Source organism: Triticum aestivum, chromosome 7D (genome assembly GCF_018294505.1).
Source record: "Triticum aestivum cultivar Chinese Spring chromosome 7D, IWGSC CS RefSeq v2.1, whole genome shotgun sequence".
Classification (NCBI taxonomy): domain Eukaryota; kingdom Viridiplantae; phylum Streptophyta; class Magnoliopsida; order Poales; family Poaceae; genus Triticum; species Triticum aestivum.
The window spans coordinates 23,952,811-23,969,750 of NC_057814.1; positions in this window are offsets into that span (position 1 = coordinate 23,952,811).

Below are 16,940 nucleotides of genomic sequence, written 5' to 3' on the forward strand. Positions count from 1 at the left end.
ACAGATAAAAAGCCTCGATCCAAAGGAGTATGATGAGGTGAATTAAATTGATGCTCTTCTGGTAGCGTGCAACTGTTGTCTGCTTTACTCACAATCTGTCTTCGCTTGCAGCATACCATGTTTCTATGCAGAGTCTCCCTGATAGATATAGATGTCACTAGTGGTTGGTGCTATCTTGGATGTGACACCTGCCATAAGTCAATGTTCGGGGCCCCAAGAAAATACAAGTGCGGCCGATGTGGCCCGATTAAAAGGCCAATTCAATGGTATAGGGACCTACAACGCTCTGCTTCTATTGTCACATTGGTTCTCAATGTATACATGTTTCTTGATCCGTAAGTCGTGCATAACTAATTGCCACACTGCTGTTTTGAGCACGTCAGGTACAAGCTGAAGGCTGAGGTGCAAGATGCCACCGGCACAATGAACTTGATGATCTTCTGTGAGGTGGCGGAGGAGCTGGTCGGTGTCTCCGCTGAGGAGCTTGTTGATAAGATCAAGGATGATGATGAGTGGTACACCTTGCCAGCGCCCATCTCACGCCTTCTTGGCTCGACCCACACCTTTCATGTTTTTGACAAGTACGGGTATGGGAGCTTCTCAGTGAACGCAATCATGGACCATGTTGACGTCCCAGTTCCTGCTGCGACCACTACGGGCAAGGGCAAGAAGAAGCGTGTCTCTGTGTCTACAGGCAGCGGTACCACGGCAGAAGCAAGTGCGAAGCCCAGTCAAGTCCCGAAGCCTAACAAGCGTCTGCGGGGGGACGACTCAACCAACTAGCGAACGCATTGGCACATAATGTGGCTTGCTGTATAGACTTATAAGACTAATATATGTACCAGCACGTATGATTAGGCAGGCAGTCGGCCCACTTATTTTGCTCACGTTCTTCTACCCCTATTAGAACAACTGTAGTCGAGTGCTAGCTGTGAATTAATCTCGCATGTAGTAGTACCGCACCAAACAATCTGGTGTCATCCTGGATCCTAAGCTCGGTTGCTTCCTATCCCACTATGAGATAGCGTATGCAGGGACTTCTTCTCCATGAATGCGCTCCTTTTCTTGAGCACTTACATAGCCATTTTTTGTCTATGCTGTTTACTTTGATATGTGATTTGGCCTCAATGTGTGAATTATTGATATCAACATCTGTTGATATGTTTCTGTTTTGCATCGCAACTTATAGTCAAACATGGAGGAAAGCATCAACCATACACCCAAGGAGCCTGCAATGACTAGCAGCAACAGCAACGATAGCAGCAGAAGCACTAGTCTTCCGGGATGGCAGCCACCAATAGCCTAAAGTGAAGCACAATCCCTCGAGCACATGTGCCAACACAAAGACGATCATGACATCATTCATAACTGGCATAGCAGGCGTTTCAATGCAAGGAGACGCCTGAAAAGTTAAGCATTAGAAGAGGTTCACTTGCGGAACTGCCTGCGACTCGAAGTATTCGAGGTGGTTTCAAAACCGGCTCCAATAGTTTGAATATTAGCAACTATAGCCTACAGGTGGAATGCAAAAACGCATCCCTCTAAAGCGCGTAATCTGTACTAGTGTCAGCACATTCCAACATATCGAAGCGAACCGGTGTCTTCTCATTGTCAAATATCTCCTCGGCCATAGCTTTAGCAAGTTCTGTTTTTCTAACAACAAGTGAGCCCCAAAAAGTAAATTAATCTATTTATTGCCTAGATTGACGAAACCGACCTTACAACGGAGCACTGCTTGCGCAAGCAAATTGAACGCTTCATCCTGACCAACAACTCGCTCAGGTAATTTTTCAAACAACATTAGAAATATGAAAGTCATATCACATGGGTAACGATCTAAACTATTTACACCTATGATTATGATTTACATGTGTGATATCACATGGGCCAATAGTTAACTCGTTGGGTAAAAATATAAGGCTAATAATTTTATCCACTTCCCTTTGCTTGTTAAAATGAAGGGATATGTATATTTTTTGTCCTCGAACTCTGACGATAGTATAGAAATCGTCCCTCAACTCCGAAACCACTAAAACTCAGTCCCTCAACTATTTAAACCGGATACTTTTCGTCCCTCGCGACGCTTAAAGTGGTTTTGGTATGACGTGGACCTGGTTTTGACTAAAACCGTTCACGTGGCCTGTTTCTATACCATCACCAGAGTTCGAGGACGAAAAATATATTTATCCCTAAAATGAATCTATGTGGTAGAACATACCTCATGAATCAAATCAATTGCCCTGCCGGGAAACTAGCAACCTGCAACACACTAATAATTATATTACCCAATCACGTTAACATACGTACACTGATTGGCAACTTGCAACTAATACAATGTTAAATTGAAATTGTATTTTGAAACTTCAGTTACTAACATGTAATAATTTGGGAACGAGTTGTGTTGCGGCGACTGAGCAAGATGACGATGATTGAACCGGTTCCACACAATAAACTAAGGGAGACCGTGAAAATCCAAATGAAGAGTATCGTTGCATGATGCTAATAAGGATTTTATCTGTCTGTGAGAGATTTTGCCTTGTATGTCATGTCGTCAGTTACATCACCCAGTAAGCCTGGCTTCTTATCGCAATCAACACTTGATAAAGATGTAATATCCGGGTTTTTAATAAGCAGAGATTTATTTGGACACTTATTTGTATGTCTTGGTAACCTGTCATACTTGAATGCTCATAGCCATAGGCCGCAAGGCCAATAAGGAGGTTGGTGCTGAAGCATGTGATGATAATTCTTTTAAATATGTTGGTCGATGGAGAAGCATGTTAAGGTTCAACGATCACAATATACGCTAATGACGATGAAAGGAGGTTCAATTACCAAGTAATGGAGAAGTCCGAACGGAAGAATTTGATGAAAATCAACTTTTGTACTAGATATCCAGGGGATTTATTAATTGTAATTTCATCCCTTGTAATAATTGGAAAAATAGTTTTTGAGCTCCTCCATATTATGCATAAAAAGGGTAGGTGCCCGACATCTCAGACAAAAGGAATCCATCATTGGCACAGTAAAACTATCTTTTTCTTTCGGAAACACTAGCGCCCACACGTGTGGGCGTTAGCCAACTCGCCCACACGCCTCGATCGCCATCCAATGCCTTTTGCACGAATCTTGGCACGGGAAGGCTGATTTTGTGTGCCACGTAGGACAATTCGTGTGTGTGGCGTGTGAGGGAGTTCGCCCGCACGCCGGTTTTCTCTCCGCGGTCAACGGTTACCAGTCGGGGCGTGCGGTGGAACTGCCGTCGCGCCCGCACGCCATGCCCGACTACGGTTGCCGTCTACCACGTCTCGCCACTTCGCCCCCCACCCCTCGCGGTTCCATTACTCCCCTCCACTTCATTACTCCCCCAACCCACCATCCATACCAGTTCAGTCGATTGAAGGAGAAGCCGAGAGGACAAGGCGGCGGTGGAGGCGGAAGAGTCGACGGCATTCGCAGCCGTTGGTGGGGCTCGCCGGGCTAGAGCATCATCGCCGGAGAGCTGCAGATTGAAGGTAATGCTCCATCCCACGCTCACCTTTATGCCTGCATTCCCCCTATATATGTGGTCAATTTCCTCTCGAGATTCCGGTGGTTTCGCGGTGCTCCAGCTTCCCTGTCGGCGGTGGAGTCCGGTGCTTGCCGTTTAGGGCGGCATTGCGCAGTTTCGTCGCCGCCGCGATGGCAGCCATGCCGGTGTGGATCGGCCTGTCCGCAGCCACATCCGGGTTCTGCCTTGCGATTGAGCCGGCGATTTTTCTAGATGTTATTTATGTATTGCTTCGGAATGCTATGGCCATAAGTATAGGGAGTTTTTTGTTGTTAAATTTCAGGATATGATAGTTGCAATGAACCCTAGATCTAGTTAGGTGCATTTCAAAGTGTAGGATAATGGCAGCCATGGCATTTTCAACAACTATCTTCACTGATGGCAACTAATTTTTTGATCAACCATGTCAGTTGCCACAAATATGCTTTTCATGTGGCAACTAATTTTGTGAACACACTATGGCTGTTGCCATGCTGTAGGCAGGATAATGGGCAAATTCACTGTACTATAGACTCAGTTTGCGTTTTGCCACGCTGACTTGTGATTTCTGAACATATTTGGCTGTATTACATGGCAACTCATTTTTTATATGAGGCCATGGTGTGAATTGCCACATTACATGCCGTGTAGTGGAAGTTGTTTGCCCTTTTTTGAAGTGCCTTGCATTTAACATGGCAACTTGAACCCAGTACATTTGCTTGTGAACACATGGCAACTTATTTTTATATGAAGTCAGGGTGTGAGTTGCCACATTATATGTTTGTGCAGTGGAAGATGTGTGCCTTTTTTTGTAGTGTCTTGTGCTAACATGGCAACTTGAACATTTTTAAAGTGCCTTACGATCTGTACATTTTTTATGAAGCCAATGTGTTTATTTGCCACATTTCTTGTTGGACAATCCTAGAGGGTGTGGGTGTTCCTATTATCTTGCCTCATTTTTTGCCACTTTCAATTGAGCCAATATGGCAAGTAGATTCTGCTAGGTGGCAACTGCTTCCTTCATAAGCTCATACACGTCCAGTTTGCCATGCTTCTGCATTTGCTTTTTCCATTTTTGATTTATTTTTTCTGCCTTTTTGTGCATGTTCAACACATGGCAATTACTGTCCTTTTTCAGATGCTTAAACTTTGGGGCAACAATTAGAGTTTCAATTTTTTGTTCATCGATGATATCAAGTGAATACTTACTTTATGCAGTTGTTTCTGTATCTGTCGGCTGTGTTTTCATTTTCACCCTGACATGTGTTCTATTCTTACCTCAACACAATGGCTCACGCGACCATCAAGATGATGATGATGAATTCAAGGAGTTACCGCAACAGAATCGCGCAACTGGTCGTACAAAAGATGGCGATGAGGTCACTTTTCCACCCCCATATGTTCTAATGTCACATTGAATTTGTAATCTTCTGTTAGAAACCAAATTTTCATGACACTCAAACATGGCAACAAATGATCATTTGTCTGTTATGCAGAAGAAGAAACGTTATCGCAATAGGGCTTCGCAAGAACGCCTGACTATATTGACCGATGGATTTACTGATGAGCAAAAGGGAGCTACTGGTGAGATGGGGATGCAGGCTTTGATGGATGTTCGGTGCAAGAACCTAGTGAACCCTGTATGCGACTGGCTCGGTGAGATTTATGATCCTGCCTCCAGGGAATTTGTGATACCGGGACGTGGAAGACTTCCTTTGGATGAGGAGTCCGTGTTCTGCACTTTGGGTGGGGGAAGACTTGTATAGGAACAGCCTTTTAGGTGAGATCATAGGATCAACTCCAATATTTCATAGTTAGACAATCCAAAAAAATCTGAAAAAAATGTAGAACATACCTGCGGGGTATGTCTACAACTCCAAAAAAATCAACTCAAAACTCGATCTACAGTTAGCGATTCAAAAAAGACAAATTCGATTATGAATAGTACCAGCTTTGGGATGAATAGTATTTGACACTATTCACATCTGATTTTGTCTTTTTTTTTCTCTAAGTGTAGTTCGATTTGGGAGCTGAAACTCTTTGAGCTTGTACATCAAACATGGATGTATGTCTCCATTTTTTTCAGAATTTTTTAACATGTTTTGTATCTTCAAAATGATTGATCTCACCTAAGAATAGATCCTATACAAGTCTTCCCCACTTTGGGTGTGCCCCGTGGAGAAATCAAAGTCCCGTATGAGGTGAATAATAATATCGAGGAAGCCTTGTTCGCCCGTTTGTTTCCTGGGATGGCATCCATGCCGAATACAACTGTGCTGGCAACTTCGCTGGAGGGCATGAAAACCCATGGCGAGGTTTTTAAGATGAAGCTCCTCATGTACCTGATCTCTGCTGTTTTTGCACCTACCACATCTCTTCGCTCAAGCAACAAGTGCTTCCCCATCTTGGTGAATGCTCTATCTCTACTCCTTTCTTCCTTCAATCTTTTGATTTTGATGTCACCTGGAAGCTAGTCACTTGCTAGTTTTTGATGCTTTCATTTGAATGCTGATGTGGCAACTTTTTGTTCTAAAATTTGTGCTGTGCAGGCGAAGCTGAAAGACGTGAAGAACATGAATTGATGTAAAGTCATCGCGGACTTCCTGCATGATGCATTCTCAAACAAGATGTACCAGAAGGGCTGTCGCTTGCACTGTAGCGACCCGACCTCAAACGGTCAAGTCTCTATGCTTCAGTGTCATCCCTGGATCGGTAATGCTGACACACACAGTACTCGAAGGATTTTTAAAAGAGTAGCAAACACACACTTATTACATCGAATGTCTCCAAAGAGAACATATTACAGTAAATATGGCTTAAGGCCATCTAAATAAGATAACAGCGGAAGGCTTGGAAGAATAAAGTGAGTCCATCAACTCCAACGGCATAGCTGAGTGCATGACAAACGACCTAGCGCACCTTACTCCTCGTCTGAAAAGTCTGCAACATGATACGTTGCAGCCCGAAAACGGGTCAGCACATGGAATATGTTGGCAATATAACACAGTAGAGCAATGAACAGATAAATGCTATCACTACATGCATATATGGCTGGTGGAGGCTCTAAGGTTATATTGTTTTTGCGAAAAGCCAATTTTTCCCTACAACAAAGGCATAAATTTTATTTAACTATCATGGTGGATGAAACAATATTGAGAAGGTTCGTCCAACTCAATCCCCATTAAGGTAATCGTTTACAACCCAGCAAATTAATTTAGAGTGATGAGATCAAATCAATAATTCAAGTACCAGATACTCAAGATGTCCATAACCGGGGACACGGCTAACCATGATTAGTTTATACACTGCAAAGGTTTGCACACTTTTCCCCACAAGACTCGATCTCCTCCGTTGGATTTCTCGCACTGCATTGTGTTTGAGAAAAGGATGACCGAGACACAGTCTTTGACAAGCATTAACTCTAACCCCGGGTAGACAGTACCAACCTACATCCCCTACATCTGCTAGCCTACCACTGGAAGAGGTCATGCAACATACTCAACTATGCCAGAGCACATAATGGCTTGTGGCTGCACACGTAAGTTTCTAGCATGAAAAATCTTATGATCCCTTTGAGCCTGGGTGGCGGACCGTAGGATGATCACACGAGTCCTCCGGGATATCCTAGGACAACACTGGATTATCCAGGTGCCCACAAGCAATCCACCCAGATGTGTATTAAAGTTGCCACCTTAAGTTAACCGTTAATTAACAATCTCACATCTGTCATGGATTCTCTCACCCAAACCACGTCTACGAGCATAGCATAGCAATATAAGCATAACGTAGAAGTAACTCCCAAGGGTTTGATATAAACAGGGCAATAGGTTCTACCTCATCATCTACTTCCTAAACCCACATGTTAAGAGACCCTACTCATGCAAGGTGTGAGGGTTGTAACTAATGCATAAAAACTGGGTAATAAAGGGGTATGATCAATGTATTACTTGCCTTGCTGACGATCTGCAAAACCTAGTGACTCGTAGTAGCACGCTTCGCACTCCGTGAATTCTATCACAAACAAACAATAACATACATAAGCAACTAAGCAAGGATGCATGGGTAAAACTCAAATAAGAAGATCTAACCAGAAAGTTCAACTGAAGAACTCCAGTTTGCAAAAAGAATCCAATCAAACGGAGCAACGAAACTCAAACTGCGAAAAAAAACAAGATCCGATTACTATTCTGGACTAAAGTCAAATTTTACAGTACCAAAATCTTGTTCCAGTTGGTTAAACAGAAAGAGGGCTTCGAGACGAAGACCTAGGCGCTTGAATCGCCTAATTCCAATAAACGAGCGAGAAGTTATACTAAAACGAAAATCAGGGCAGAAATCGCGATCGAAAATAATCGCAAAAAACCCTGGAAAAAGAAAAAAACTGACGAACATGCTAACGAACGGACGTTCTCTGTCAGCGGCTAACGGGCGAACAACGTTCGTTAAAACGAACGAACGAGCGTTCGCTAAATAACTAAACCGGAAGAAATAAAAACCAATCTATATAAAAAAACCTAGGCTTAAAAAAACCGTACGATTTTCTAACGAAAACCGGCAGCGGGCAGCTACCTCGGCGGGCGGGACGGCTGTGGCGGCTCCGGCGACGGCCGAACGGGGCGGCGGGGTCGCCGGCGGCGGACTCCGGCGACGGCGGAACGGAACGACGGCGAGACGGCGCGGCGGCGGTGGCGAACTCTGGCGGCGGCGGCGCGAATCGCGGCGGGGGGCGGCGGATCGGGGCGGCGATTAGGGTTTCGGGGCGGCGGGGCTGGCGACTTGGAGCGGAGCCTCGGGCCTCCCGGCTTATAAAGGCCGGCCGGGCTCAGTGTGCAGGTCGGACACGGCCCGTTAGGTCGGTTACTTTTTTTTAAATATTCCGACGCGCAGAAATACGAAGAAAAGAAATACTAAACGGGCTTCAAAAATCCCGAAATAAATTTTCCTTGTCCTATAAAAATATGACGGACAAAGTGAACATTTATTTGGGCCTCTAATGCAATTTAGAAAACGCGCATTTTTCCTAATTCGAATAAAATTGCAATAAAAAACCAAATAAACTCATTTATTTGATTTTTAATATTTTTCCTCCAATATTTCATTTATTTTAGGGAAGTCATATTATCCCCTCTCATATTTTTGATATGAAATATTTTCGGAGAGAAAAATCATTAAAACCAAAATGATCCTTGTTTCAATATTTGATAAAATTCAAATATGAAAAACGTGAAATCCCCAACTCTCTCTCTGGGTCCTTGAGTTGCTTAGAATTTCGAGGATCGAGAAACAAAATGCAATAAAATATGATATGCATGAATGACCTATGTATAACATTTCAAATTGAAAATTTGGGATGTTACAAACCTACCCCCCCTTAAGATGCGCCCTCGAGATTCGGGTTGGCTAGAAAATAGGTGTGGGTGGTCTTTGCGTAGACCATCCTCTCGTTCCCAGGTGGCTTCATCCTCGGTATGGTGGCTCCACTGAACTTTGCAAAACTTGATAACCTTGCTGCGAGTAACTCGGCTAGCGAACTCAAGAATCTTGATAGGTTTCTCCTCATACGTCAAATCACTATCCAACTGTATTGCTTCCAGGGGCACTGTATCTCTCAGAGGAATATCGGCCATCTCGGCATGGCACTTCTTCAACTGGGAAACGTGAAACACACATGAACTCCTGACAGTCCTTCGGGTAACTCCAACTTGTAGGCAACCTCTCCCATGCGTTCCAAAACACGGTACGGTCCTACAAATCTCGGGGCTAACTTTCCCTTAACTCCTAAACGCATAACTCCTCAAAGAGGTGACACTCACAGATACGCTCTGTCTCCGATTTCATAGACTACCTCCTTGCGTTTCGAGTCTGCATAACTCTTCTGTCTGGACTGGGCTACCTTCAGTCTATCTCGAATCAGCTTAACCTTCTCTTCGGACTCCTTAATCAAATCTGGTCCAAACAACTGGCGGTCTCCAACTTCATCCCAATTCAACGGTGTTCGACATCTTCTTCCATACAGGGCTTCAAATGGTGCCATCTTCAAACTGGCCTGGTAGCTGTTGCTGTAAGAGAACTCCGCGTAGGGCAAGTTGTCATCCCAACTAGATCCATAATCTAGCGCACAAGCTCTCAACATGTCCTCCAGAATCTGATTGACTCTCTCGGTCTGTCCATCTGTCTGCGGGTGAAAACTATACTGAACTCTAGCCTGGTTCCCAAAGTCTGGTGCAGTTGGTGCCAAAACTTTGAAGTAAACTGTGTTCCTCTATCTGATACGATGGTCCTCGGAACTCCGTGCAGACATACGATCCTGGTCATATATATCTTGGCCAACTTCGTACTTGTATAAGTGGTTTTCACTGGGATAAAGTGAGCTACTTTGGTCAAACGATCTACTACTACCCAGATAGAATCATATCCCGATCGGGTCCTGGGTAATCCGGTGATAAAATCCATGCCAAGCTTGTCCCACTTCCATTCGGGAATCAGCATAGGCTGCAGTAATCCTGCTGGTTTCTGATGTCCTACCTTCACTCTCTGACATACATCACATACCGCTACATACTCGGCAATATCCTTCTTCATTCCGGTCCACCAGAAACGCTCCTTCAAATCCAAATACATCTTAGTATTTTCGGGGTGTATCGAGTATGGCGAGTCATGAGCTTCCTATAGTATTAACTTCCTGATCTCTGCATTATTGGGCACATATACACGGTCCTCAAACCATAAGGTGCCGTGCTCATCCTCACGAAAACCTTTGGCTTTTCCTTCACTCATCTTCTCCTTTATTTCGACAATTTCTTTGTCATCTCTAAGCTTCTCGAATCTTTCCCAATAATGTTGACTGAACCTCCAACGCTGCAACAAAACCTCTAGGGACTATCTCCAAACGTAGCTCCCTGAGATCTTCTACCAATCCTTTGGCATACCTCCGCTTACGAGGGTATTGACATAAATCTTCCGGCTCAAAGCGTCTGCTACGATATTGGCCTTGCCTGGATGATATTGCAACTTCATATCATAATCCTTTATGAGCTCCAACCATCTCCTCTGCCTGAGGTTCAACTCCTTCTGAGTAAAAATGTACTTCAAACTCTTGTGATCCGTGTACACATCGCAACGGTTACCGATAACAAAATGTCTCCAGGTCTTGAGCGCATGTACTACGGCTGCTAACTCCAAATCATGCATGGCATAATTTAATTCATGCGGTCGAAGTTGTCTTGAGGCATAAGAAACAACTCTTCCGTCTTGCATAAGTACCCCTCCAAGTCCTAAGCGAGAGGCGTCGCAATACACTTGGAAATCCTTGCGTATATCCGGCAGAATCAACACTAAGGCTGTAGACAAATGTTTCTTCAACTCCTGGAAACTTTCTTCACACTCTTCTGTCCAATGGAACTTGGTGTCCTTCTTCAATAATGTCGTCATCGGCTTCGCAATCTTGGAGAAATTCTCAATAAATCTCCGGTAGTATCCCGCGAGTCCAAGAAAACTGCGGATTTCTCCAACTGAGGTGGGTGCCAACCACTCAGTGACTGACTGGACCTTGGTAGGATCCACTGCTATATCTTCTCCTGATATAACATGTCCAAGAAATCCAACTTCCTTCAACCAAAACTCGCATTTGCTAAACTTGGCATATAACTGATGCTCCCTGAGTCTCTCGAGAACTAATCTCAAATGTTCCTTGTGCTCCTCTTCATTCTTCGAGTATACCAAGATATCATCAATGAACACCACAACAAACTTATCCAAGAACTCCATGAACACCTTGTTCATCATACTCATGAAATAGGTAGGGGCGTTTGTCAGTCCAAATGACATAACCATATACTCATATAACCCGTACCTTGTGGTGAAAGCTGTTTTAGGTATGACTTTTTCTCGAATCTTCAGCTGGTGATATCCTGATCGCAGATCGATCTTAGAAAACACTTTAGCTCCTTGCAGCTGGTCAAACAAATCATTGATCATCGGCAGTGGGTACTTGTTCTTGATCGTCACTTCATTCAATGCACGATAATCCACAACCATTCTTAACGATCCATCCTTCTTCTCAACCAAGAGCAATGGGGTTCCCCATGGTGATGAACTTCGTCGAATGTAACCTTTCTCCAACAACTCCTTAATCTGCTTCTTGATCTCCTCCAGATCATTTGCGGGCATCCGATATGGTCTCTTCGATATCGGTCCGGTGCCTGGCAATAGTTCTATGAAAAACTCGATGTCTCGATCTGGCGGCATGCCAGGTAACTCCTCTAGAAATACATCTGGTTAATCCTTCACTACCGGCACTTCCTCCTGAACAACTCCCATGAGAGAATTTACTTGGGTCCTCCTCGGCGCATGCCTAGATACATACTTGATCCTTTTTCCCTCCGGGGTGGTGAGTAGAATAGACCTGCTAGCGCAGTCAATGTTTCCTCCATACTTCGAGAGCCAATCCATTCCTAGTATCACATCCAAACCATGTGATTCCAAAATTACTAAGTCTGAGGGGAAAACATGGCTACCAATGGTTAAGGGTATCCGATCGCACCATCGGCTGGCCATATACTCTGCACCTGGTGAGATTACTAGCAAGGGTGTCCTAAGGGCTAAGGTGGGTAACTTAAACTTGTCCACAAATCCCCTTGAAATGTATGAATGCGATGCACCAGTATCAAATAAAACAAGGGCGGTAAATGACTTAACCAAAAACTTACCGATAACTGCATCTGGCTGTACTTCAACTTCCTCCACGTTCACGTGGTTCACTTGTCCCCTATTGAAAGGGTTGGGATTCTTCGCAGCGCTTCCATTGCCATTACCATTCTTTGCCTCAGGGCACTCAGTGGCATAGTGTCCAGTCTTCCCGCACTTGAAACAAGTAATGTGACTTAGGTCCCTCTTGGCGGGTGTGGCTGGAGTGGAGCGGTTCTGATTACAGCTTGCTCCATTCCCATTCCCATTCTTGGGGCCATTGTGGTTATGCCAACTCCCTCCATTGTGAGTATGGACTCCATGGTTATGGGTATATCCTCCCGAGTTCGGGGTTAAACGAGGCTTCTGCTGAGCTCCAGACTTGTACTTTCCTTGTCCATACTTCCTTTTGCGGCTCTCAATCTGCTGCTGCTTCCCTTCCATCATAAGAGCCTTGTCTACCAACTTCTGGTAGTTGTTAAATGTTGCCACCATCAACTGCATGCTCATCTCATCATTCAGCCCTTCCATAAACTTCTCCTGCTTCGCGGCATCTGTGGCCACATCATCAGGGGCATAACGGGATAGCTTACTGAACTCATCTACGTACTGAGCCATGGTACGATTCCCCTGGCGCAAGTTGCGAAACTCACGCTTCTTCATGCTCATAGCTCCAGTTGAGACATCGGCTGTGCGGAATGCTTGCTGAAACTGATCCCAAGTGATATTGGCTATCGGGAAGGTGGCTATGTAATTCTCCCACCATGATGCTGCCGGCCCATCCAATTGGTTGTTGGGGATCGTAGCAGAATTTTAAAATTTTCCTACGCTCACCAAGATCCATCTATGGAGTATACTAGCAACGAGGGGAAAGGAGTGCATCTACATATCCTTGTAGATCGCGAGCGGAAGCGTTCCAATGAACGTGGTTGATGGAGTCGTACTCGCCGTGATCCAAATCACCGATGACCGAGTGCCGAACGGACGGCACCTCCGCGTTCAACACACGTACGGTGCAGCGACGTCTCCTCCTTCTTGATCCTGCAAGGGGGAAGGAGAGGTTGATGGAGATCCAGCAGCACGACGGCGTGGTGGTGGATGTAGCGGGATCTCGGCAGGGCTTCGCCGAGCTTCTGCAAGAGGGAGAGGTGTAGCAGGGGAGGAGGGAGGCGCCCAAGGCTGTAATACTACTGCCCTCCCTCCCCCCTTTTATATAGGCCCCCTGGGAGGGGGGGCGCCGGCCAAGTCCCATCTAGATTGGGGGGGCGGCGGCCAAGGGGGGTAACTTACCCCCCAAGTCAAGTGGGGCGCCCCCAACCCTAGGGTTTCCAACCCTAAGCGCAGGGGGAAGGCCCATGGGGGGCGCCCCAGCCCACTAAGGGCTGGTTCCCTTCCCACTTCAGCCCATGGGGCCCTCCGGGATAGGTGGCCCCACCCGGTGGACCCCCGGGACCCTTCCGGTGGTCTCGGTACAATACCGGTGACCCCCGAGACTTTCCCGGTGGCCGAAACTTGACTTCCTATATATAATTCTTCACCTCCGGACCATTCCGAAACTCCTCGTGACATCCGGGATCTCATTCGGGACTCCGAACAACTTTCGGGTTTCCGCATACTCATATCTCTACAACCCTAGCGTCACCGAACCTTAAGTGTGTAGACCCTACGGGTTCGGGAGACATGCAAACATGACCGAGACGCCTCTCCGGTCAATAACCAACAGCGGGATCTGGATACCCATGTTGGCTCCCACATGTTCCACGATGATCTCATCGGATGAACCACGATGTCGAGGATTCAATCAATCCCGTATACAATTCCCTTTGGCAATCGGTATGTTACTTGCCCGAGATTCGATCGTCAGTATCCCAATACCTTGTTCAATCTCGTCACCGGCAAGTCTCTTTACTCGTACCGCAATGCATGATCCCGTGGCTAACTCCTTAGTCACATTGAGCTCATTATGATGATGCATTACCGAGTGGGCCCAGAGATACCTCTCCGTCATACGGAGTGACAAATCCCAGTCTCGATCCGTGCCAACCCAATAGACACTTTTGGAGATACCCGTAGTGTACCTTTATAGTCACCCAGTTACGTTGTGATGTTTGGCACACCCAAAGTACCCCTACGGTATCCGGGAGTTGCACGATCTCATGGTCTAAGGAGAAGATACTTGACATTGGAAAAGCTCTAGCAAACGAACTACACGATCTTTGAGCTAAGCTTAGGATTGGGTCTTGTCCATCACATCATTCTCCTAATGATGTGATCCCGTTATCAATGACATCCGATGTCCATAGTCAGGAAACCATGACTATCTGTGGATCAACGAGCTTGTCAACTAGAGGCTTACTAGGGACACGTTGTGATCTATGTATTCACACATGCATTATGATTTCTGGATAACACAATTATAGCATGAACAATAGACAATTACCATGAACAAAGAAATATAATAATAACCATTTATTATTGCCTCTAGGGCATATTTCCAACAGTCTCCCACTTGCACTAGAGTCAATAATCTAGTTACATTGTGATGAATCGAACACCCATTGCGTCCTGGTGTTGATCATATTTTGCTCTAGGGAGAGGTTTAGTCAATGGATCTGCTACATTCAGGTCCGTATGTACTTTACAAATATCTATGTCTCCATTTTGAACACTTTCATGAATGGAGTTGAAGCTACGCTTGATATGCCTGGTCTTCCTGTGAAACCTGGGCTCCTTCGCAAGGGCGATAGCTCCAGTGTTGTCACAGAAGAGAGTCATCGGGCCCGACGCATTGGGAATCACCCCTAGGTCGGTAATGAACTCCTTCATCCAGACTGCTTCCTGTGCTGCCTCCGAGGCTGCCATGTACTCCGCTTCACATGTAGATCCCGCCACGACGCTTTGCTTGCAACTGCACCAGCTTACTGCTCCTCCGTTCAAAATATACACGTATCCGGTTTGTGACTTCGAGTCATCCAGATCTGTGTCGAAGCTAGCGTCGACGTAACCCTTTACGACGAGCTCTTCGTCACCTCCATAAACGAGAAACATATCCTTAGTCCTCTTCAGGTACTTCAGGATATTCTTGACCGCTGTCCAGTGTTCCATGCCGGGATTACTTTGGTACCTTCCTACCAAACTTACGGCAAGGTTTACATCAGGTCTGGTACACAGCATGGCATACATAATAGACCCTATGGCCGAGGTATAGGGGATGACACTCATCTTTTCTCTATCTTCTGCCGTGGTCGGGCATTGAGCCGTGCTCAATTGCACACCTTGCAATACAGGCAAGAACCCCTTCTTGGACTGATCCATATTGAACTTCTTCAATATCTTGTCAAGGTACGTACTCTGTGAAAGACCAATGAGGCGTCTTGATCTATCTCTATAGATCTTGATGCCTAATATATAAGCAGCTTCTCCAAGGTCCTTCATTGTAAAACACTTATTCAAATAGGCCTTTATACTTTCCAAGAATTCTATATCATTTCCCATCAATAGTATGTCATCCACATATAATATGAGAAATGCTACAGAGCTCGCACTCACTTTCTTGTAAACACAGGCTTCTCCATAAGTCTGTGTAAACCCAAACGCTTTGATCATCTCATCAAAGCGAATGTTCCAACTCCGAGATGCTTGCACCAGCCCATAGATTGAGCGCTGGAGCTTGCATACTTTGTTAGCATTCTTAGGATCGACAAAACCTTTCGGCTGCATCATATAGAACTCTTCCTTAAGGAAGCCGTTAAGGAATGCCGTTTTGACGTCCATCTGCCATATCTCATAATCATAGTATGCGGCAATTGCTAACATGATTCGGACGGACTTCAGCTTCGCTACGGGTGAGAAAGTCTCATCGTAGTCAACCCCTTGAACTTGTCGATAACCCTTAGCGACAAGTCAAGCCTTATAGATGGTCACATTACCATCCGCGTCTGTCTTCTTCTTAAAGATCCATTTATTTTCTATGGCTCGCCGATCATCGGGCAAGTCAGTCAAAGTCCATACTTCGTTTTCATATATGGATCCTATCTCGGATTTCATGGCTTCTAGCCATTTGTCGGAATCCGGGCCCGCCATCGCTTCTTCATAGTTCGAAGGTTCACCGTTGTCTAACAACATGATTTCCAGGACAGGGTTGCCGTACCACTCTGGTGCAGAACGTGTCCTTGTGGACCTACGAAGTTCAGTAGTAACTTGATCCGAAGCTTCATGATCATCATCATTAACTTCCTTCCCAGTCGGTGTAGGCACCACAGGAACATCTTCCCGCGCTGCGCTACTTTCCGGCACGGAAGGGGTGACTATCACCTCATCAAGTTCCACTTTCCTCCCACTCAATTCTTTCGAGAGAAACTCCTTCTCCAGAAAGGACCCGTTCTTGGCAACGAAGATCTTGCCTTCGGATCTGAGGTAGAAGGTATACCCAATAGTTTCCTTAGGGTATCCTATGAAGACGCATTTCTCCGACTTGGGTTCGAGCTTTTCAGGTTGAAGTTTCTTGACATAAGCATCGCATCCCCAAACTTTTAGAAACGACAGCTTAGGTTTCTTCCCAAACCATAATTCATACGGTGTCGTCTCAACGGATTTCGATGGAGCCCTATTTAAAGTGAATGCGGCAGTCTCTAAAGCATAACCCAAAATGAGAGCGGTAAATCGGTAAGAGACATCATAGATCGCACCATATCCAATAGAGTGCGATTACGACGTTCGGACACAC